The following is a 23951-nucleotide window of genomic DNA, read 5'->3' on the forward strand; positions in this document are numbered from 1 at the left end:
AGTAGGTGTTATTTTCTAAATTCCCCATTTTAAAGATGAGAAACTAGTCTCAGAGACATGAATAACATGTCCAAGGTTGTGCATCTCACTTACTTACTTCAGTTGCTCAGTCATGTCCTACTCTTTGTGACCCCATGAACTGCAGCACGCCAGGCCTCCCTGTCTATCACCAACTCCCAGAGTTTACACAAACTCATTTCCATTGAGTCGGTGATGCCATCCAACCATCTCATCCTCTGTCGTCCCCTTCTCTTACCCTCAATCTTTCCGAGCATCAGGGTCTTTTCAAATGAGTCAGCTCTTTGCATCAGTATCTTTGCATCAGTATGGCCAAAGTATTGGAGTTTCAGCTTCAGTATCAGTCCTTCCAGTGAACACCCAGGACTGATCTCCTTTAGGATGGACTGGTTGGATCTCTTTTCAGTCCAAGGGACTCTCAAGAGTCTTCTCCAACACCACAGTTCAAAAACATCAATTCTTTGGCGCTCAGCTTTCTTCACAGTCCAACTCTTATATCCATACATGACCACAGGAAAAACCATAGCCTTGACTAGACAGACCTTTGTTGGCAAAGTAATGTCTCTGCTTTTCAATATGCTATCTAGGTTGATCATAACTTTCCTTCCAAGGAGTAAGCGTCTTTTAATTTCATGGCTGCGGTCACCATCTGCAGTGATTTTGGAGCCCCCCAAAATAAAGTCAGCCACTGTTTCCGCCATCTATTTCCCATGAAGTGATGGGACCAGATGCCATGATCTTCGTTTTCTGAATGTTGAGCTTTAAGCCAACTTTTTCATTCTCCTCTTTTACTTTCATCAAGAGGCTCTTTAGTTCTTCTTTACTTTCTGCCGTAAGGGTGGTGTCATCTGCATATCTGAGGTTATTGATATTTCTCCTGGCAATCTTGATTCCAGCCTGTGCTTCTTCCAACCCAGCATTTCTCATGATGTACTCTGCATATAAGTTAAATAAGCAGGGTGACAATATACAGCCTTGATGTACTCCTTTTCCTATTTGGAACCAGTCTGTTGTTCCATGTCCAGTTCTAACTGCTGCTTCCTGGCCTGCATACAGGTTTCTCAAGAGGCAGGTCAGGTGGTCTGGTATCCCATCTCTTTCAGAATTTTCCACAGTCTGTTGTGATCCACACAGTCAAAGGTTTTGGCATAGTCAATAAAGCAGAAATAGATGTTTTTCTGGAACTCTTTGCTTTTTTGATGATCCAGCGGATGTTGGCAATTTGATCTCTGGTTCCTCTGCCTTTTCTAACACCAGCTTGAACATCTGGAAGTTCACGGTTCAGGTGTTGCTGAAGCCTTGCTTGGAGAATTTTGAACATTACTTTTTAGTGTGCATCTAGTTAGGGGTAAAACTATGATGTAAATTCAAGCAGCCCAACACCACAGACAGTGGTACAAATTTATAGTATACCAGTATGGAGATGAATTTTTCTGTTTAACCAGTGGGTTGAGACCAGAAGTTAAAGCTTGTACCTTCTTTACAGGAAAGCTTTCAAAGAAGACTTTCCTGATATTTTCCAAGAAAATGGCAGATTTTTCTGTGGCAGCTTACAGGGAGCAGGTGAACTATTAGCATCTGCCACTGGCACTGGACTAGCAGGAGGATGGATGTTCTCTGGTCCAAGTTGGATTTTGAGGAAAGAACAGTATTCTCAAAACTTCACAAAGACCTCAGGATATGACTTATGAACTTATGCCACTGAACTCATGCCATAAAGGTCACTCAACTCTGAATCTCCATTTGTGCATCTTTAATGATCACTTTACCAACGAAGGTCAGTATGGTCAAAGCTATGATTTTTCCAGTAGTCATGTAAAGTCCCTTGGACTGCAAGGAAATCAAATCAGTCAGTCCTAAAGGAACTCAACCCTGAATATTCATTGGAAGAACTGTTGCTGAAACTGAAGTTCCAATACTTTGGACACCTGATGCGAAGAGCTGACTCATTGGAAAAGACTCTGATTCTGGGAGAAATTGAAGGCAAAAGGAGAAGGGGATAGCAGAGGATGAGATGGTTAGATAGCATCACCAACTCAGTGGACATGCATTTGAGCAAACTCTGGGAGATAGTGAAGGACAAAGGGGCCTGGTATGCTGCAGTCCATGGGATCACAAAAGTTGGACATGGCTTAGTGACTGAACAAAATGGGGTAGTAGTAACCAAATTCCTTGACTCAAGGGACTGAAGATAATACACTGTGTTGATGGTCATCTGAATTAAATTCACCCGTTCCTGTTCATTTGTTTACTCTTCTATCTCCTGCTTGACCATGTGCAATTTACCTTGATTCATGGACCTAACATCCCAGTTTCCTGTGCAAGACTGTTTTTATAGCATCAAATTTTACTTTCATCACCAGACACATCCACAACTGATCATTGTGTCTGCTTTGGCCAATCTGCTTCATTCTTTCTAGAGCTATTAATAGTTGTCCTCCGCTTTTCCCCAGTAGCATATTGGATACCTTCCGACCTGGGGGTCTCATTTTTCGGTGTGATATCTTTTTGCCTCTTTATACAGTTCATGGGGTTCTCAGGGCTAGTATATTGGAGTGGTTTGCCATTCCCTCCTCCAGTGGATCACATTTTGTCAGAACTCTCCACTAGGACCTGTCCTTGGGTAGCCCTACATGGCATGGCTAATAGCTTCATTGAGTTACGCAAGCCCCTTCACCACGACAAGGCAGTGATACATGAAGGGGTAATACACTGTAAAAACTCTAAATAAAGCAAATTAAAAAAAAATTAATGTCAATAAAACAGATTTTTATCTTCTAGCTGGAAGCCATTATCTTTAACACTCAGAATAAAAAAAACAACCAATAAAACTTGAAGAAACTCTGTACACTACAATGCTACTTTAGAATGTCCTCACCAAAACCCTTTGCCTGGCTTTGTAAGTGAAGGAAAGTAACTGACTTTCCTTCAAGTGTTCAAAACCCCTAGGCATTTAAGCAATCTCTAAATGCACCAATTACTGTCTAATGGGCAAATCCCATGATCTTTTCTCAGTCTTCAATAGAATTGCTAATAGTAGTAGTAATTCACTTATTCAAGAAGTATATATTGAGTGCCTACTGTGTCTGGAATGGTTTTAATTCATCAAAAGTAAAAGTCAGGGAAAATAAAAGCAGGAAAATATGAAATTGTCTTTTAAGTGCTTAGTATGAATCATGTGAGCTCATGCTTAAAATCTTGCATGCTAGGCTTAAACATTATGTGGACCAAGAACTTCCAGATGTCCAAGCTTAATTTAGAAAAGGAAGAGGAACCAGAGAGCAAATTGCCAACATTGACTGGATCATAGAGAAAGCAAGGGAGTTCCAGAAAACCGTCTACCTCTGTTTCATTGGCTACACTAAAGCCTTTGACTGTTTGGATTGTAACAAACTGTGGAATGCTTTTAGAGAGAAGGAAATACCGGACCATCTTACCTGTCTCCTGAGGTACTTATATGTTGGTCAAGAAGCAACAATTAGAACCATGTATGGAACAACTGATTGGTTCAAGATTGAGAAAAGAGTAAAAGGAGGAAATCAGCCAGGACCACCTGACATTGTGAGACTTCGTCATACCTGAGTTCTCCTGTCCACACTTTCATACACATCACTAAGGTGCAAACCAAGTGCTGAAAAACCCAAAGACTCATTAATTAAAGTGAATTTTCCACAGAGGTGATTTTCTCACATCTATATGAGCATGAGATATTTTGTGACTACAATATGAAATACATAAAAGAGTTTAACTTGTAAATAAATATTTAGCTAGCATAAGAATTGTCTCATCTCTATATAATATATATAGAATTTAGAGAGAGAGAAGGAAAGAGAGACACATAAAGAGACAGAGACCGTCAGACAGACATTGACCCAAGATGCACACATGTATGTGTATATGACGTTTTTTCCCCCAAAATGGTTTAAGTTGGATTATAAAAACACCAGCAAGATAGAAGTTTTACAAAATAAGATTATGAAACAAGAGATAGATAATGACCAGAAAGTACAATGGAGTAGTCATTGTTGTGTGAAACTCTCTGTATTATCACTGAAATGACGTAAATAGTACATTGAAATGAAGATCTTTGCTTTCCTCTTTTTCTTTTATCCTTCCCAATTTGCACCACTAATCAGCAAATTTACCTAGCTTTTAACATCTCTTCTACTATCATATCATATATACACAATTTTTTTTCTTCTCAGTAATTTGTTTTCCCCAAATTCCTTTTAAATGTAGTATTTTTATGAACCTCAGATCTTAAAAATTTCAAGTAAAATTATAGTGTGTAGTTGTTTTGTTTCTAAAAAGGTAAAATTTAGACCTTTTAACTATCATACAAATTAGGCTTAGAATTAAATACAGATAGATGTTTAATTGAAAGGTGAAGAAATAATTTTAAATTCCTAAGTAAAATAAGACATTTAATAATACATTCCAAAAATGATAAAGTAATGTGAATATTAATTCATTCTTTTCTGCATTTAGCCATTTGTCCATCCATTCATCCACAGCACATTTATTAAAAACCTACTGTGCACAGTGCTAGAACAGATGTATACCCTTAAAGTTTTGCTACATCTTGATATTTCCTGAATAACACTGACTCTTTTAGAGCTGAAGAAAGATGAATGGATCAGTGTTGCCATCCTGGCTTTGTTTGCTTCAACACTAAAATACTTTTTTTCATATTGATTTTATATTTCAAAAATGTTTGCATTTTTATTCTCTACTCAGCATTATGAATTTTTTTATTTGAGAATTATAGTCATAGTATGTTTAGCGATGAAATTGATGGATCTGCTATCATCCTGAGAGGAAGGTTCTCTTTTTCCAGGTGAGACAAACTGGTCTAGGATATGTGCTCTCAGTTCGTTCCCTGACCTGCCTTTATTGTATCAGCATCCCATCCAGGCTTTAGTCACCTCCTACACAGAGAAAGGTTGTGTGTGCTATGTGTGTTTGCACCTGGCTTTGGAGGCTACTCTCTTTCTTGGTAGGGAAGGCCATGCTGCGCACACCCTAGGAGAGGCAGTGGGAGAGGCTGTTGTCCTTGGTTACAGCTCTCCTGTTCCAGTGGAAAATGGCTGGATTTTGAAGTTAGGTAGTACGTGTGTGTTAAGTCGCTTCAGTTGTGTCCAATTCTTTGTGACCCGATGGACTGTAGCCCGCCCAGCTCCTCTGTCCATGGGATCCTCCAGGCAAGAATGCTGGAGTGGGTTGCCGTGCCCTCCCCAGGGGATCTTCCCGACTCAGAAATCAAACTGTCATCTTTTAAGTCTTCTGCATTGGCAGGCAAGTTCTGTACCACTAGCACCACCTGGGGAGCCCTGCAGTTAGGTAGATTCATATGTAAATCCTGTCTCCCTCAGTTTTTGATCTTAGACAAATTATCATCTCAGAGCATGTTTGCTCATTTTGTATAACATGGAGAATATTCTCTATCTGTTCGATATTTGCCCACTGTCAAAAATTTACTTTCCTTTAATGGTCTATTAATAAATATTTGTTGAACACAATTAAGTGTTATTTTTGGAATTAAATTAGTTTGTATTAAACTAATTATAATTATCTGTTTACCTGTTAGGTTCCTGTTATGGGCTAAAATTCATATGTTGAAACTTATTCGTATATTTAAGTTCATATATTAAAAATTTATATATGAAGCGCTGGCCCCCAGTGTGATGCTGTTTGAGGGGGCCTTCCCTGGTATCTCAGATGGTAAAGAGTCTGCCTGCAATGTAGGACACCAGGGTTCGATCTCTGGGTTGGGAAGATCCCCTGGAGAAGGAAATGGCAACCCACTTCAGTATTTTTGCCTGGGAAATGCACCTGGTGGGCTACAATTTGGAGATAATTAGGTTTAGATTAGGTCAATAAGATAGACCCTCATGATGAGATTAGTCCCTTATAAGAAGAGGAAGACTAGAAGGATTTCTCTCTCCATGAACATGTACCCAGGAAAGGCCTATGTGAACACACAGTCAGAAGGCATATCTGCAAACCAGGAAGAGAGCCCTCACAGAACACTAAATCTGCCAGCAGCTTGATCTTGGACTGTGAGAAATGAATTTGTAATTTTTTTTAATTGGAGGATAATTGCTTTCCGAGGCAAACCGTTCAATATCATGGTAATCCAAATCTATGCCCCAACCGTAATGCTGAAGAAGCTGAATGGTTCTATGAAGACCTACAAGACCTTTTAGAACTAACACTCAAAAAAGATGTCCTTTTCATTATAGGGGACTGGAATGCAAAAATAGGAAGTCAAGAAACACCTGGAGTAACAGGCAAATTTGGCCTTGAAGTACAGAATGAAGCAGGGCAAAGGCTAACAGAGTTTTGCCAAGAGAACACACTGGTCATAGCAAACACCCTCTTCCAACAATACAAGAGAAGACTCTACACATGGACATCACCAGATGGTCAACACTGAATAATCAGATTGATTATATTCTTTGCAGCCAAAGATACAGAAGCTCTATACTGTCAGCAAAAACAAGACCGGGAGCTATGGGTCAGATCATGAACTCCTTATTGCCAAATTCAGACTTAAACTGAAGAAAGTGGGGAAAACCACTAGACCATTCAGGTATGACCTAAATCAAATCCCTTATGATTATACAGTGGAAGTGAGAAATAGATTTAACAGACTAGATCTGATCGACAGAGTGCCTGATGAACTATGGACGGAGGTTCGTGACATTGTACAGGAGACAGGGATCAAGACCATCCCCAAGAAAAAGAAATGCAAAAAAGAAAAATGGCTGTCTGAGGAGGCCTTACAAATAGCTGTGAAAAGAAGAGAAGCAAAAAGCAAAGGAGAAAAGGAAAGATACACCCATTTGAATGCAGAGTTCGAAAGAATAGCAAGGAGAGATAAGAAAGCCTTCCTCAGTGATCAATGCAAAGAAATAGAGGAAAACAGTAGAATGGGAGAGACTAGAGATCTCTTCAAGAAAATTAGAGATACTGAGGGAACATTTCATGCAAAGATGGGTTCAATAAAAGACAGAAATGGTATGGACCTAATAGAAGCATAAAATATTAAGAAGAGATGGCAGGAATATACAGAAGAACTGTACAAAAGTATCTTCATGACCCATATAATCATGATGGTGTGATCACTCACCTAGAGCCAGACATCCTGGAATGTAAAGTGGACCTTAGGAAGCATCACTACAAACAAAGCCCGTGGAGGTGATGGAATTCCAGTTGAGCTATTTCAAATCCTAAAAGATGATGCTGTGAAAGTGCCGCACTCAATATATCAGCAAATTCGGAAAACTAAGCAGTGGCCACAGGACTGGAAAAGGTCAGTTTTCATTCCAATCCGAAGAAAGGCAATGCCAAGAATCCTCAAACTACCACACAATTACACTTATCTCACACGCTAGTAAAGTAATTCTCAAAATTATCCAAGTCAGGCTTCAGCAATACATGAACCGTGAACTTCCAGATGTTCAAGCTGGTTTTAGGAAAGGCAGAGAAACCAGAGATCAAATTGCCAACATCCGCTGGACCGTAGAAAAAGCAAGAGAGTTCCAGAAAAACATCTATTTCTGCTTTATTGACTATGCCAAAGCCTTTGACTGTGTGGATCACAATAAACTGGAAAATTCTGAAAGAGATGGGAATACCAGACTACCTGACCTGCCTCTTGAGAAACCTGTATGCAGGTCAGGAAGCAACAGTTAGAACTGGACATGGAACAACAGACTGGTTCCAAAAAGGAAAGGCAGTATGTCAAGGCTGTATTTTGTCACCCTACTTATTTAACTTCTATGCAGAGTACATCATGAAAAACTCTGGGCTAGAGGAAGCACAAGATGAAATCAAGATTGCCAGGAGAAATATCAACGGCCTCAGATATGCAGATGATACCACCTTTATGGCATAAAGTGAAGAAGAACTAAAGAGCCTCTTGATGAAAGTGAAAGAGGAGAGTTAAAAAGTTGGCTTAAAGTTCAACATTCAGAAAACTAAGATCATGGCATCCGGTCCCATTACTTCATGGGAAATAGATGGGGAAACAGTGGAGTTAGTGGCTGACTTTATTTTTCTGGGCTCCAAAATCACTGCAGATGGTGATTGCAGCCATGAAATTAAAAGACTCTTACTCATTGGAAGGAAAGTTATGGTCAACCTAGATAGCATATTAAAAAGCAGAGACATTACTTTGCCAACAAAGGTCCATCTAGTCAAGGCTGTGGTTTTTCCAGTGGTCATGTGTGGATGTGAGAGTTGGACTGTGAAGAAAGCTGAGTGCAGAAGAATTGATGCTTTTGAACTGCAGTGTTGGAGAAGACTCTTGAGAGTCCCTTGGACTGAAAAGAGATCCAACCAGTCTATCCTAAAGGAGATCAGTCCTGGGGGTTCATTGGAAGGACTGATGTTGAACCTGAAACTCCAGTACTTTGGTCACCTGATGCGAAGAGCTGACTCATTTGAAAAGGCCCTGATGCTGGGAAAAATTGAGGGAAAGAGGAGAAGGGGACGACAGAGGATGAGATGGTTGGATAGCATCACTGACTCAATGGACATGGCTTTGGGTAAACTCTGGGAGTTGGTGATGGACAGGGAGGCCTGGCGTGCTGTGGTTCATGGGGTCTCAAAGAGTCAGACACGACTGAGCGATTGAAATGAACTGAACTGCTTTCCAATGCTGTATTGGTTTTTGCTGTACAACAATGCAAATCTTTCATAATTATATATATATATATATATATATATATATATATATATATATCTCCCCTCCCTCTTGAGCTCCCACCCTCCTCTAATCCCATCTCTCTAAGTTGTCACAGAGGACCAGGTTGGGCTCCCTGTGTTAAACAGCAGCTTCCCACTAGTTACCTATTTCACACATGATAGTGTATATATGTCAGTGGCAGTTTCTCAATTCATCTTACCCTCTTCTTCCCCTGCTGTTTCCACACGTCCATTCTCTATGCTTGCATCTCCAATTCTCCCCTATAAATAGGTTCGTCTGTAATATTTTTCTGGATTCTATATATGTGGTTAATATACAATATATATATTTTTTATCTTTCTGACTTACTTCACTCTGTATAACAGGCTGTAGGTTCATTTGCCTCACTACAGCAGACTTAAATTCATTCTCGTTATGGATGAGTAATATTCCATTGTATGTATGTATCACATCTTCTTTATCCATTCATCTGTTGTTGGGCATGTAGGTTGCTTCCATGTTCTGGCTATTGTCAATAGTGCTGCAGTGAATATTGGGGTGCATGTGTCTTTTTGAATTGTAGTTTTCTCGGTATATGCCCAGTAGTGGGTATACTGGGTCATATGGTAGTTTTATTCCTATTTTTTAAGAAATCTCCATATTTTTCTCCATAGTGGCTGTATCAATTTACATTCCCACAAATAGTGCAGGAGGGTTTTCTCTTTTCTGCACATCCTCTCCAGCATTTATTGTCTATAGATTTTTTTGATGATGGCCATTCTGAGTGAACTCTCTGAGTTGGTGATGGACAGGAAGGCCTGGCATGCTGCGATTCATGGGGTCGCAAAGAGTCGGACGCGACTGAGCGACTGATCTGATCTCATCTGATCTGATTCTGAGTGATGTGAGGTGATACATCATTGTATTTTTTATTTGCATTTCTCTAGTAACGAGCGATGTTGAGCATTGTTTCATATGTTTACTGGCCATCTATATGTATTCTTTGAGGAAATGTCTGTTTAGGTCTTCTGCACACTTTTTGATTGAGTTGTTTGTTTTTCTGATATTGAGCTATTTGATCTGCTTGTATATTTTGGAGATTAATCCTTTATCAGTTGCTTTAAAACACAAGGACCATAGTATTTTGTTACAGCAGCTTGAGCAGACTAAGATAGGTTTTTACTAAATTTCTTACTAACTCCTAGGATTATGATCTATAATTTGTATTTTTGTTTAGGATCCCTATATTTAATGTACTACTTAGTACCTAGGACTGAATAAATCACTGTTGAATACAACTTAGCTATAAAATGATAAATTAGTCCTCATGTTCTTATCATCTTTTGCAACCTCTATTGAGCACTTTCCCCACCACACATACACAAAAAACCATGATGGTTTGGACAAATAGGGTAAAGTAAAAACTTACAACTTGATCAAAAGACATATAAGAAAAACTGTTATAGTGTCCACTGTGAGATTGGGTATGAAATGGAAGGAATTTAAGTTCTGCCTCTGGTTTTTATTAGCTGTGTGGGTGAAAAAGTGTTACCTAACTTAACCTGCTTAGTTTTTTTACCAAATAATCTTTACAAACCTTTTTGAGCATTAAATGAAGTCATGTAATAAAGAAATGTGAAGGTTTTCTAAGTAGTTTTATCATCCAGTGCTATTATTGAAATATGTTTACACTCTCAATTCCTAAAAGAATGATTTTAGACTAAGCTAGAGAACTCTCTTTTGACTATCTTTCTTTGTTCCAAATGTATTTCCTTGTGGCAGGAAGTGATAAAAACACATGGCACAGACAACTAGTGACTGAAGAGGAAATTAATGGTGGTTGTTTTCCTCCAGGATTAGTAGTTCAAAAATTTAAAAATAAAAATATGTCTTGCCAAGTTTGGAAAATACACAGAATGCTTTGATTATAGGATTAGAATGGACCTCATTTTTTGACATTAGTATTTCTCTGATATTTATCAGTCGAAGTGCTTTTTAAATTTAAGACTTGGATCCTTTACATTTTATTTTATAAACTAAAAAAGTATGATATAAACTAAAATCTTATTTTTATAATTTATTATAAAAATATACATATAATTTATAAGTTATTATAAGGAACATATTTATTCTTTGCCCTGTAGACTTAGGAACCAAGAGAAGATTTATAATAAAGCATTTTGAAATCATTAAAAGCACAAATGATACTGTTAATTTTCCATGTCAAGATTGCAATGCCTTTAATCAGATAATATTTTAGGTGGATTTTAAGCTATGCTGAGATATAAACAAGGCTTTTCCCCAGCTATATACTCAGAAAGCTCCAATTGTGATTGAGAAGATTATTTTACTCAAAGCAAGTTCTTTTTTCACCAGAGATTCCTGCACACCCACTAGTTTGGGACGTTACTGAAGATAGTGGAGAGGTGGTGGGATGAGGTGGGGTGCTGTGGAAGAAGGCAGCCATTTAAGAAAATCTACACAAGTGACAATAGATGCTATTATAGAAAGTCAAAATATTCTTATTTGAGGGAACAAACTCTATAATTGGGAAGGGAGAATGCAACTACTTTGAATTATATTTTATGTAATTAAAATCAAGATCTGTGTGGTTTGCTTCCACTCCATGAGTATTGTTTTGGCTTTTGGCTGCTTTAGCTGTTGCCTGATGGCTTATAAAGATTCAAATGTACTTCTTTATGAGTAAAAGGGAGTTCCTTTGGTAGATGTTTAAGTTTTTATTGCAAAATCCCTGTTGCTGGCTTCTGCTGTTAGGCTTGGTAGTATTCATGCACCCTGAAAAAATCACTTTTAAAGCTTTTTGAGTGGAAAGGATCATGAGTGTTTACTGTGAAGAAGAAGGGAAGGCAAAAATTTGTAGGGATTATATCATTTCACTCAGGAATTGGCTTTGGAAAGTTCATTGAGGAACTAGTATTTGGGAATGGTAGATATTTTTTAATTGCTTCTAAGTAAAAATCATGGTTTTTAATTTAATGAGCTGGAAATAAATCATCTAGTCCAGTATTTTACAAATGGCATGTCATGAACTATTAGTGTGCCATGAGACCCACTGAGTGGTTGCAGTTAAACAATGAAATAGCATAAAACACACGACACCATACCAGAGTGCATCCACATTGGAAGATTTAAGGGTTGATTTCTATATATGTATAAATAAGCACATTTCTGTATATGTATAAATATACTGTATTTAATATGAAATGTCTTTTTCAGTATGAGGAGCACTTGTAGAAGCTTGAAAGCAATTGATTGAGTCTTCCCATTTTTCAGATGAGGAAATTGAAAGAGCTGACTCCCAGTTTTTTTGAGTGGGTCTTCTTGAGGTAGCTTATCTATCAATAGGTTTCTCTCTCATTATTAGAATTTTTTTCTGATCACCTATGCATCCTTTACATTCCTTGCCTTACAATTTAAAATTTCTGTATTTTTGTTAAAAGGAGTTAGGTCAAAAATGCTGATTCTGGGGAGATGAGTCTTCACTGAGCCTCTGAGCAGCTTGCTGTGGGGTGCTGGTACTTGTGATACCTGGTGGAAAAAAACAGAGCCTTTCTCTGTTAATAAGGCCAGTTATTTTTCATAGGTTCAATCAGGTGGAAAGTTGAAACAATAACCTGATAGATTTCATCAGTACACTGATACAGGTAATCTTTATTAGCTTCTACTACTTGTTTCTGGAGAAGGCAATGGCACCCCACTCTAGTACTCTTGCCTGGAAAAATCCCATGGATGGTAGCCTGGTAGGCTGCAGTCCATGGGGTCGCTAAGAGTCGGACACGACTGAGTGACTTCACTTTCACTTTTCCCTTTCACGCATTGGAGAAGGAAATGGCGGCCCACTCCAGTGTTCTGCCTAGAGAATCCCAGGGACGGGGAAGCCTGGTGGGCTTCCATCTATGGGGTCGCACAGAGTCGGACACGACTGAAGCGACTTAGCAGCAGCAACTACTTGTTTCAGTTCAGTTCCACAAATATATATTGTATTCTTGCTTTGTGGCAGGTATTTTGGCAGCCACTTACCTTCTCCTCTGTGAAAAATAAATATTCAAACAAATTGACCCCTCACTTTGTTTGTGGGATATCCCTTTGAATTTACCAAAGTATGAGATATTTTGAGATTGTCTGCCAAAGATAATAGAGATATAGGTCCATGTTTTATAACACAATATGCCACTTTGGAACTCTGGTATGCTTTATCTGGAAGTGTTCTGGCATCTTAAACTCAACCTTTCAATCATTAGAAAGTCACACAGTGATCAAGTTCATGTAGAATTTTTTTTTTCCTATCTTACTTAATAACACATTGATTTTTATTGAGCTTTCTCCCTGTTGTTATTTACAAAGTGTCAGTTATACACTAAGAGCTGATGGAGGTTTTTAAAAAATTTTCTCTGACAATTGGACAATCAAGGCAGCAGAACCAAGGGGGACCCCTGTCTGGATGCCATGTGGACTTTTGTCCTTCCCATGCTGTTGCTGGATTTTTGTTTGCCTTTCTGTGTGGCAGTTCCTGAAGGTAGTGTTCTGTTTTCTGTCTTTGCTTCCTTTGTTTTTAAAATGGTTGTACAAAGTGAATTACTTGGTTTAGTTTGGTTATTAGTTGAATATTGGCCACACAAGTCATTTCCTGAGCAGTTAGGCATCAGGGAGCAGGGCCCAGATGGCAGCATGAGCCTGCTTTTCCTTGATGGTTGTCAGTACAAAGCGGGATACCCATTAGGTTCAGGGCAGTGGAGGGAGATGGATGGATCACCAGAGCCTGATCTTGTCGGTGGAGAGAGAAGAGTACTTCTTTTGTTTTTCAAGTTCTCTTTAAAGCCTCTACTAATGTGAGAGACAGAGCAGCTATCACCAATATCCATCTTCAGAACTTTTCCATCACCCTAAAGTAAAAAGAAAAAACCCATGGTTATATGCCATGAAGTGGGTGGCTGTGATTAACCGTGAATGTGTTGTGCAGATCTGAGGACTTTTCATCCCCAAGACAGTTGTTGAGTTTTTCTTCTTTCATACAACACTAGAAAAACTTCTTGAATGATATCATCACCTAGTTGTTTCCTGGATCCAAAGCTTACTTTATTATTGCTACTTCACTTAAGAGATATATTCCTATATTAATATTAACAGACAGAAGTCTTTTCTCATATGACCACCTTACTGAGCAAGTTCTATTTTGTTGGCTTTTAGTTCTTCCACTTTCTATTTAATCTACTGGTGTTTGATGTTTTTCTTGCCTGCCAATGTGGTATTTCCAGCTGTGCATGGAAATTAATTTTCTGTTTGAATAGACAATTCCAGGAAACTATCTATTAAGGTTATAGGAGGCAAAGAGAATGCTGTTTTACAACTTTTTTTCTGGGATTCTTGGCATTGTAAGGGGAGGGAAAAGGTAAAAGTTCATGATTGGCAGGTTATTTTTTTTCTTTTAACTAATATTATTTAATAAAAGAAACTTTGCCACTAATTGCAAAAGTGATCAATGATAGAATGTGTGTGGCACTGAAAAGATATCCTCCGTTTAAGAAAACTATTCTAAATGGATCTTCCATGCACTCTGAAACCTTTTTTGGATGAGAGATCCTTTTGTATATCTGACTGGTTCTTTCTGTGGAATCTCAAAATCTAAAATCCATAGAATCTTATCGAAAATTCTAGGGGCCATGTGTGTTTTGGAACTGAGAATTTATAAGATTTAAAAATGGTATAGTATGGAGCATATACTCAGTGTTGCATGTCATGTCACCTTCAAGGGGATCTGGGATAGTTCCCCATAATAAAAACAATATTTCTGCAGTGAAATTCATAGATATTAATGCTAAATAAGATAAAGACAGTAAACAGCTGTATGTATTTCTAGGCCAGTTGTTGTTGCTAGATGCATTTAGATTTATTGCCAAGTAAATTACAGAAAATTTTTGTTTTTTAGGATCATGGATAAGGAACAAAACAGAATTTCACCTATACTTTATGGACTTCAGCTCCCTTGGTTAGAAGTGACTTGGCTCCGTCTTCAGCCATACCTGGTTTTCCTTGGCCCCACTCAAGTTGTGGGCTTTTTGCCTCTGAGGCTTTACCTGATATTCAATTATTCTTCTGCTGATATTAATGTCTTGTTTTTCAGCCATTTTTTGCTTGCGTTCTGATTCTTTATAGTAGTATATTTGCCATTTTTGTAAATTTCTCATTATATATATATATATATGTTGGTAATATTTCATTTTGTATATATATATGCATGTATGTATGTATGTGCATATATATAGAGCTTCCCAGGTGGCTCAGTGGTAAAGACTCTGCCCACCAATGCAGGCGATGTGGGTTCGCTCCCTGCGTCAGGAAGATCCCCTGGAGGAAGAAATGGCAACCCATTCTATTACTCTTGCCTAGGAAATCCCATGGACAGAGGAGCCGGTGGGCTACAGTCCATGGGGTCACAAAGAGTCAGATGCAACTTAGCAGCTAAACAGCAACAAGAATTAGGAAAGCTTCAAAAAGGAGTTGAAGCTGGAGACAAATCTTAATAGAGAGAGAGGATTGGTTTAGGTGGAGTAGAGAGCACAGTACTTTCCAGAGAAAGAGAGTATGTTGAGTAGAGAAAGGGTGTTGATAAGTGAAAAGCATACTTTAACTGTTGGCCACTTATAATGTAGGTTCTGATTTAGGAGAGTGATGGAAGAAACAGGTCAGTAAGCCAGGTAGGGCTGTATTATATAGAGCAGTATATTATAAGGAAAAGAATTGAATATATTTGGTGTAAGATGCCATTGTGAGTTAAGGAATAGAATAAGAATGATATGATGAAAACAACTTTTTTGAAAATAATTGTATCCACAGTGTACCTGGTGCTCTCTGAACTAAAGGATTGGAGGAGCTGGTTTACATCCTTGTGCTGGAAACCAGTAGGAGATTGTAGGACCTGAACTGAGACAATGGTAGTGAGAATGAGGATGGGAAAAGAACGTGAAACTTTTGAACAATAAAATCATAGTGTGATGGTTAATTTTTTGCATCAATTTGACTGGGCCACTGGGTGCCAGTATATCTGATCCAGCATTATTCTGGGTGTTTCTCTGAGTATGTTTTTGGACAAGATTAAAATTTGAATCTGTAGACTGAGTAAAGCAGATTGAACGTTTGTAATGTGAGTGGGCCTCATCCAACTTGTTAAGGCCTGAGTAGAATAAAAGTCTCACCTTCCCAGAATGAGAGCACATTCTGCCTAATAGCCTTCACACTGGCACTTTGGTTCTTCCTGGTTTTTTATCACCCTACTATCCAAAGGTCTGTCTAGTCAAAGCTATGGTTTTCCAAGTAGTCATGTATAGATGTGAGAATTGGACTATAAAAAAAGCTGAGCACTGAAGAATTGATGCTTTTGAAGACTCTTGAGAGTCCCATGGACTGCAAGGAGATCCAACCAGTCCATCCTAAAGGAAATCAGTCCTGAATATTCATTGGAATGACTGATGCTGAAGCTGAAACTCCAATACTTTGGCTACCTAATGTGAAAAATTGACTCATCTGAAAAGACTCATCAGGATGCTGGGAAAGATTGAAAGCAGGAGGAGAAGGGAACAACAGAGGATGAGATGGTTGGATGGGGTCCATAGGGTCTCAAAGAGTCAGACATGACTGAGTGACTAAACTGAACTGAACTGAACTAGCCTTGATACACAAACTGGTACATCAGTCAACTCTGCAGATTTTGGACTTGCTAGCCCCAAAATGGTGTGAACGAATATCTTATAATAAATCTTTGTTTTTCTGGAGAACCCTGACTAATACACACAGGATATGGAGACTGACTAAATATAGGAGCCACAGATGAGTTAAAGTTGACTTAAAATTTGGGGCTAAGAATTGTGGAGAATAATAACTGTAGTAATAAAAATGGGGAAATTGAAAATAGGAAGTCAGTTTTGAGGGAGAATTTGTTTGGTTTTGGTTTAGTTGACTCTGAAGTGAAATTGGAGATTCAAGTGAAGTTATTTTGAGTGGCTGCAGTAAGGTAGGCAGCTGTGTTGGCTAGACTGGGTGTGGCATCTTGGAATCATCTGCAAGCGAGAGAACAGAAGTCACTTGAGAGAGCAGAGTCCACAGGGCAGTGGGACAGAGGAGCAGAGGGTAAGGATTTGAGTCTGTTCAGGAAGGAATTATGGGGCTGGAGGAGAAAGATGAGTCAGTGCACAGAAAACTAGTTGCTGACAGAGCTCTCACTCTTGACATTGGTTTGTCTGTCTCTCACACTAGAATGGGAGTCCCACAAGGGCAACTATTTACCCTCTCCTGTTTCCCCAGCTTTAAATGTTGTTTTCAGATACTCAAGATCTCTGGATATCACTTTTGCTTTTTTTTTTTTTCCCACTTTGAAAAGACTGAAACTGGAATTAAGAACCTTTGCTCTAGTCTTCACTTGGCAGTCAAGCAGATGTATAGAGTCATGCTTCACCTCTTAATTCCTGGAACTTTAATTACTTTTCCTAAAGATGTAAAGATGGGCTTAAGAATTTTTAAGATTCCTTACAGATGAATAATACTGGGGAAAATATCTATATGTCAAAAAGACATAATCTATATGTTCGCAGTTCTAAACTGCAGAGGTAGCATTGAGTAAATTCAGAAAATAAAATTTATAGCTAATCTTCATCACCTCTTTTTCTTTTAAAGTTTTTATTAATTTAGTATGAGTCAAAATATTGTAATATATATGAAATAAATCAAAGGTTTTATATAATGTTGTCTAAAAAGTAGCTTTGGGTCAAAAAAATTTCTTCCTAAATATTAAAGATGTGACTAAAAAAATTTTTTTTTTATAGTAGGCCTAACTACTTTATATGGTCAAAATGAATAAAGCTGTTAAACAAAAACTCAGGAAAAAAATATAAGTAGCATTTTTCTTAAATTCCAAATGCTGTAAAGAAATTTTAGTTTTCATGGAATTTTTATTCCTATTGGAAAGATTTTTTACTCTTAATATTTTCTTAAAGAATCAGATTATGAAATTAAAAAAAAGAGAGGAATCACTCGTGAAAATGATCCTGTGTGTTTACTGTATTTTATTCAGTTATATCGCACCTCCTCATATGTTTCTTGATCTATATTAACATCAGATAATCTCACAATACCTGTTTTTAATTTACTTTAGAAGAATACTTTCTGTTCTGAATGGCATATTCCTTTAAGGCATATCAAATATCAGTTTTGGGTATTTGATCAATGTGTTATAGTTAAATTGTAGTCCAGGTCCTTTAACAGTTTTTTTCTGGCTGTATAATTTGAAGTATTGTGAATTTATAGAAGTAGTTTGGAGAAAATATGACATCTCTATTTTTAAAATGTATATTGTGTATGTTAACATACTTGACACAAAAACTATTGAATAGTTAGGGAATAAATGGCATAAACTTTAATCTGAATTCATTAAAAATGAACATTTTCTTTATTAAGTGGAACTTTTTGAGTCCCCAGAATGTTTATTGTGTGTTAGATATTGTTTTATCATTCTAATTGTCTGCCTTCTTTTTGTCTTCTAATTGTCTGTTATACAAAGACACTGTCTGTGGTCATTTTTGCTCAGTTACCATCTACAGTATACAACTTCCGTTTGGAAATAATCTGTCTTTAACAAAGTACTGATGTTGTTTTTTATGTCATTTAATGTCTCTGTTACTTGCTTTAAGGCTCCTTAATTAAGGACAATTAACACCTGACCTGCCTCTTGAGAAACCTATATGCAGGTCAGGAAGCAACAGTTAGAACTGGACATGGAACAACAGACTGGTTCCAAATAGGAAAAGGAGTACGTCAAGGCTGTATATTGTCACCCTGCTTATTTAACTTATATGCAGAGTTCATCATGAGAAATACTGGACTGGAAGAAGCACAAGCTGGAATCAAGATTGCCAGGAGAAATATCAATAACCTCAGATATGCAGACGTCACCACCTTTATAGCTGAAAGAGAAGAGGAACTAAAAAGCCTCTTGATGAAAGTGAAAGAAGAGAGTGAAAAAGTTGGCTTAAAGCTCAATATTCAGAAAACTAAGATTATGGCATCTGGTCCCATTACTTCATGGGAAATAGATGGGGAAACAGTGGAAATGGTGTCAGATTTTATTTTGGGGGGCTCCAAAATCCCTGCAGATGGTGATTGCAGCCATGAAATTAAAAGACGCTTACTCCTTGGAAGGAAAGTTATGACCAACCTAGATAGCATATTCAAAAGCAGAGACATTACTTTGCCAACAAAGGTCCGTCAGGTCAAGGCTATGGTTTTTCCAGTAGTCATGTATGGATGTGAGAGTTGGACTGTGAAGAAAGCTGAGCACTGAAGAATTGATGCTTTTGAACTGTGGTGTTGGAAAAGACTGTTGAGAGTCCCTTGAACTTCAAGGAGATCCAACCAGTCCGTTCTAAAGGAGATCAGTTCTGGATGTTCTTTGGAAGGACTGATGCTAAAGCTGAAACTCCAATACTTTGGCCACCTCATGATGCTGGGAGGGATTGGGGGCAGGAAGAGAAGGGGATGACAGAGGATGAGATGGCTGGATGGCATCACTGACTCGATGAACGTGAGTTTGAGTGAACTCTGGGAGTTGGTGATGGACAGGGAGGCCTGGCGTGCTGCAATTCATGGGGTTGCAAAGAGTCGGACATGACTGAGCGACTGAACTGAACTGAATTGAACTGAACAGTTAAGAATTCGATCAGAAAATAAGCAGTGTTATAACAGCAGTCTGATATATACTTTTCAGATACAGTTCCTCTATTCAGAAAATAAAATCTAGAAATATTATTTATTTGCAATTATAATACTTTAAAATTATTTTTACTTCCCACAGATCCCAACTTTCTGGATTTCTTTGTGAAAGCGAGTAATTAATCCTTGAGTTAATTTTTATTTTGTGTCTATTTGTATCCAAATTTAGTCGTTCATGTTGGTCAAGTGGCATCCTAGTTCAGTTTGTATTGTGTATCAGGCACAAGGATCTACTTTTACTGTTTTCAATCAGATTTAAAGGAGATTAAAAAATAAAATCTACTTATTCAGTAACATAAAAAAGCATTAGTGAAACTCGTGACATCTTTGTTCCATTTATAAGTCACACTAATGACTACTTTGCTTCTCAGTAATTTTCTATTTGTAACATTTTATACCTGGATACACACATGTAATGCAATTGAACAAGAAAACAATTATCTGTCTGGTGGAAATAATGTACTTATCTCATTGAAGCAATTGACTTGTTTAAAAATACACAGAAGTTCTAGTTCTGCTCAGACTGTGGTTACCTATAATTTGTAAGGAATTTCCAGGAAGAATTAAAGCCCTCTGATAGAATGGGATCAGCAATTGAATCCCTTGGTTGTTAAGTGATAAATTCTCATGCAGAATCTCTCTCTTTTAGACACCTCTGCTTGGAAACATTTTGGATTTGAAAGCTTTTTTCAATAATCTCTGAGTTTTGGCTGGATCGCTGGAAAACTTCACTTCAAAGGCTGTATCTTCCAGTGAAAGCTTCATGTTGGTTCTATGTCAGCGGAACATTTTAGCACTTTTTGGCCTGGCTCTAATGTTTCTTGGCATTTTCTGAGGAGTTTGGCCCATCTTGTCTATAGGATCACACTGGATTCAGTATAAACTGTAAAAGCTGTAATTCATCTGCAAGCTAATTTGGGATTTTATTGAGTTTTGGTAATGGACTGACACCATTGGGCAGTCGAAGATTCACTATTTTTAAGAGTATGTCTGAGGACGCATTTATTTTAAAAATAATACAGAGTGACTATTTTTCCTTTAGCTCAATGCTTCTCATTCTTGTATCTGATCTTTTCAGAGGTTAGTGTGCTATTTTAATTCCTTATTATAATTTTTTCCCTCCTCAGAAATTTCTAAAGCCACTGCAGATCTATAGCATTTTCTTCTTTCTTAAAGAGGGATTGCTTTGGCTGTTGGCTGACTTGTCTGGTGATGTGGGACTGATATGGGCTTTCATTTCTTTTTTAAAGGTTCTGTCAAAGGTAGTTAATTTCACTTACAACATCTTACAATGTTGGTGCCTTCAGTTCAGTTCAGTCACTCAGTGGTGTCTGACTCTTTGCGACCCCATGAATTGCAGCACGCCAGGTCTCCCTGTACATCACCAACTCCTGGAGTTCACTCAAACTCATGTCCATTGAGTCGGTGATGCCCCCCAGCCATCTCATCCTCTGTCATCCCCTTTTCCTCCTGTCCCCAATCCCTCCCAGCATCAGAGTCTTATCCAATGAGTTAACTCTTCGCATGAGGTGGCCAAAGGACTGGAGTTTCAGCTTTAGCATCATTCCTTCCAAAGAACACCCAGGACTGGTCTCCTTTAGAATGTACTGGTTGGATCTCCTTGCAGTCCATGGGACTCTCAAGAGTCTTATCCAACACAACAGTTCAATAGCAATTGAATTCTTTGGCGCTCAGCTTTCTTCACAGTCCAACTGTCACATCCATACATGACTACTGGAAAAACCATAGCCTTGACTAGACGGACCTTTGTTGGCAAAGTAATGTCTCTGCTAGGTACCCTAGAGATAGTTTGATCCAGCCCTGTCATTTTAAACATAGGGGACCATGCCCAGTTCCTTGTAACAGGAAGCTATGGCACTTCAGGCTGTAACTCCTGACCCCCTTGTAGCATAGCCAGTCTATTGAAGCCCCAGGGACTGCTTAAACATATGCCTTATCTCAGATTTTGTATCTTTAGGTAGTTTTCCTTAATGCTTTTTAAATTTAATTTGCCATGCTTCATATTAGTTTGGAAAACCAGCCAAAATTTTTGTTTTGTATTTGGTTTGGATTCCAGAGTATAAACGAATATAGGAAAGAGGACAGATTCAGAATAACTGCATAATAATTACAAACAGTGTTGGGTTTTACAACATATCATAGACCCAAGGCTGAACCTGGCTTCCTGTGCCTCTCCCAAACCCCTATTGAACTTAGCCACTGGGTCATAGATGGAAAGTGTGGAACTAACTGCATGTCCCCATCCAACTCCCATGAGCAGCCACCCTTAGGGAGGAGTGCCTCTGAGAGACCCCAAGAGCCATGACACTCCTGCCAGGATCCTGTCCATGACTGTGGCCAATCAGAGCAGCTCCCCCCATCCATCGGAAGCAATTCCTTTCAAGTCACTTGCCTTTTGGTGTCTTTGTCTTTTTTTTCCTCTTGTTTTACCACCAGTGTCCTGATAGCAACATCATTTACATTTTTCCCATTATTCTCCTGCATAGAGTTGAGAAAGCCAGGGTAGTGAAGTCATTCTAGGCAACTGATTATTTACAATTGAGGAAAATAAATGAGAATTAAGCAGCTGGTAATGAACCTTGTCCATGTACTCAGAATACTTCACAGTAATAGCAAATGAATAATTTCTCTGTTATCTCATAACCAGGCCCTTTCTCTTCTTCTGACATTTTTAAGAAGAAGAATCTCTTCTATTTGCTATCTTTGTTGAAACTCTAGACCCCTGCCAGCACCCATCATTATATATTAATATACATATTCTAGCTATCTACAAGAAGATTCAAATGATTTTATTTGTTTTGTTTTTGCATTCCTCTGGGCCTGAATTAGAGGAAATAGAGGAAAACAATAGAATGGGAAAGACTAGAGATCTCTTCAAGAAAATTAGAGATACCAAGGGAACATTTCATGCAAAGATGGGCTCAATAAAAGACAGAAATGGTATGGACCTGAAAGAAGCAGAAGCTTTTAAGAAGAGGTAGCAAGAATACACAGAAGAACTGTACAAAAAAGATCTTCACGATCCAGTTAATTAAGATCGTGTGATCACTCACCTGGAGCCAGACATCCTGGAATGCCAAGTTAAGTGGGCCTTAGGAAGCATCATGACAAACAAAGCTAGTGGAGGTGATGGAATTCCAGTTGAGCTATTTCAAATCCTAAAAGATGATGCTGTGAAAGTGCTATATTCAATATGCCAGCAAATTTGGAAAAGTCAGCAGTGAACACAGGACTGGGAAAGTCAGTTTTCATTCCATTCCTAACAAAGGCAATGCCAAAGAATGCTCAAACTACTGCACAATTGCACTCATCTCACACACTAGTAAAGTAATGCTCAAAATTCCCCAAGTCAGGCTTTAGCAATATGTGAACCATGAACTTGCAGATGTTCAAGCTGGTTTTAGAAGAGGCAGAGGAACCAGAGATCAAATTGCCAACATCTGCTGGATCATTGAAAAAGCAAGAGAGTTCCAGAAAAACATCTATTTCTGCTTTATTGACTATGGCAAAGCCTTTGACTGTGTGGATCACAACAGACTGTGGAAAATTCTGAAAGAGGTGGGAATACCAGACCACCTGACCTGCCTCTTGAGAAACCTATATGCAGGTCAGGAAGCAACAGTTAGAACTGGACATGGAACAACAGACTGGTTCCAAATAGAAAAAGGAGTACATCAAGGCTGTATATTGTCATCCTGCTTATTTAACGTATATGCAGTGTACATCATGAGAAAGGCTGGACTGGAAGAAGCACAAGCTGGAATCAAGATTGCCATGAGAAACATCAATAACCTCAGATATGCAGATGACACCAGCCTTATGGCAGAAAGTGAAGAAGAACTAAAGAGCCTCCTGATGAAAGTGAAAGAGGAGAATGAAAAAGTTGGCTTAAAGCTCAACATTCAGAAAATTAAGATAATGGCATCTGGTCCCATCACTTCATGGGAAATAGATGGAGAACCAGTGGAAACAGTTTTAGACTTTATTTTGGGGGGCTCCAAAATCCCTGCAGATGGTGATTGCAGCCATGAAATTAAAAGATGCTTACTCCTTGGAAGGAAAGTTATGACCAACCTAGACAGCATATTCAAAAGCAGAGACATTACTTTGCCAACAAAGGTCCATCTAGTCAGGGCTGTGGTTTTTTCAGTAGTCATGTATGGATGTGAGAGTTGGACTGTGAAGAAAGATGAACTCTGAAGAATTGATGCTTTTGAACTGTTGTGTTGGAGAAGACTGTTGAGAGTCCCTTGGACTGCAAGGAGATCCAAGTAGTCCGTTCTAAAGGAAATCAGTCCGGAATATTCATTGGAAGGATGCTGAAGCTGAAACTCCAGTACTTTGGCCACCTGATGCGAAGAGCTGACTCATTTGAAAAGACCCTGATTCTGGGAAAGATTGAGGGCAGGAGGAGAAGGGGACGTCAGAGGATGAGATGGTT

General features: G+C 38.4%; 1 protein-coding gene and 1 non-coding gene across 13 annotated transcripts in view; one reads left to right on the forward strand and one right to left on the reverse strand.

Annotated features, from left to right (window-relative positions):
- The window catches only part of HDAC9 (histone deacetylase 9), a 1049156-nt gene that overhangs the window by 102699 nt on the left and 922506 nt on the right, over positions 1 to 23951 (forward strand). The gene's annotated exons all lie outside the window — the stretch shown is intronic.
- On the reverse strand, positions 13629 to 13749 carry LOC139182852 (U6atac minor spliceosomal RNA). The gene has a single exon (XR_011566421.1). It is a non-coding gene; the product is annotated as a U6atac minor spliceosomal RNA (small nuclear RNA).

Source organism: Bos indicus, chromosome 4 (genome assembly GCF_029378745.1).
Source record: "Bos indicus isolate NIAB-ARS_2022 breed Sahiwal x Tharparkar chromosome 4, NIAB-ARS_B.indTharparkar_mat_pri_1.0, whole genome shotgun sequence".
NCBI classification, from domain to species: domain Eukaryota; kingdom Metazoa; phylum Chordata; class Mammalia; order Artiodactyla; family Bovidae; genus Bos; species Bos indicus.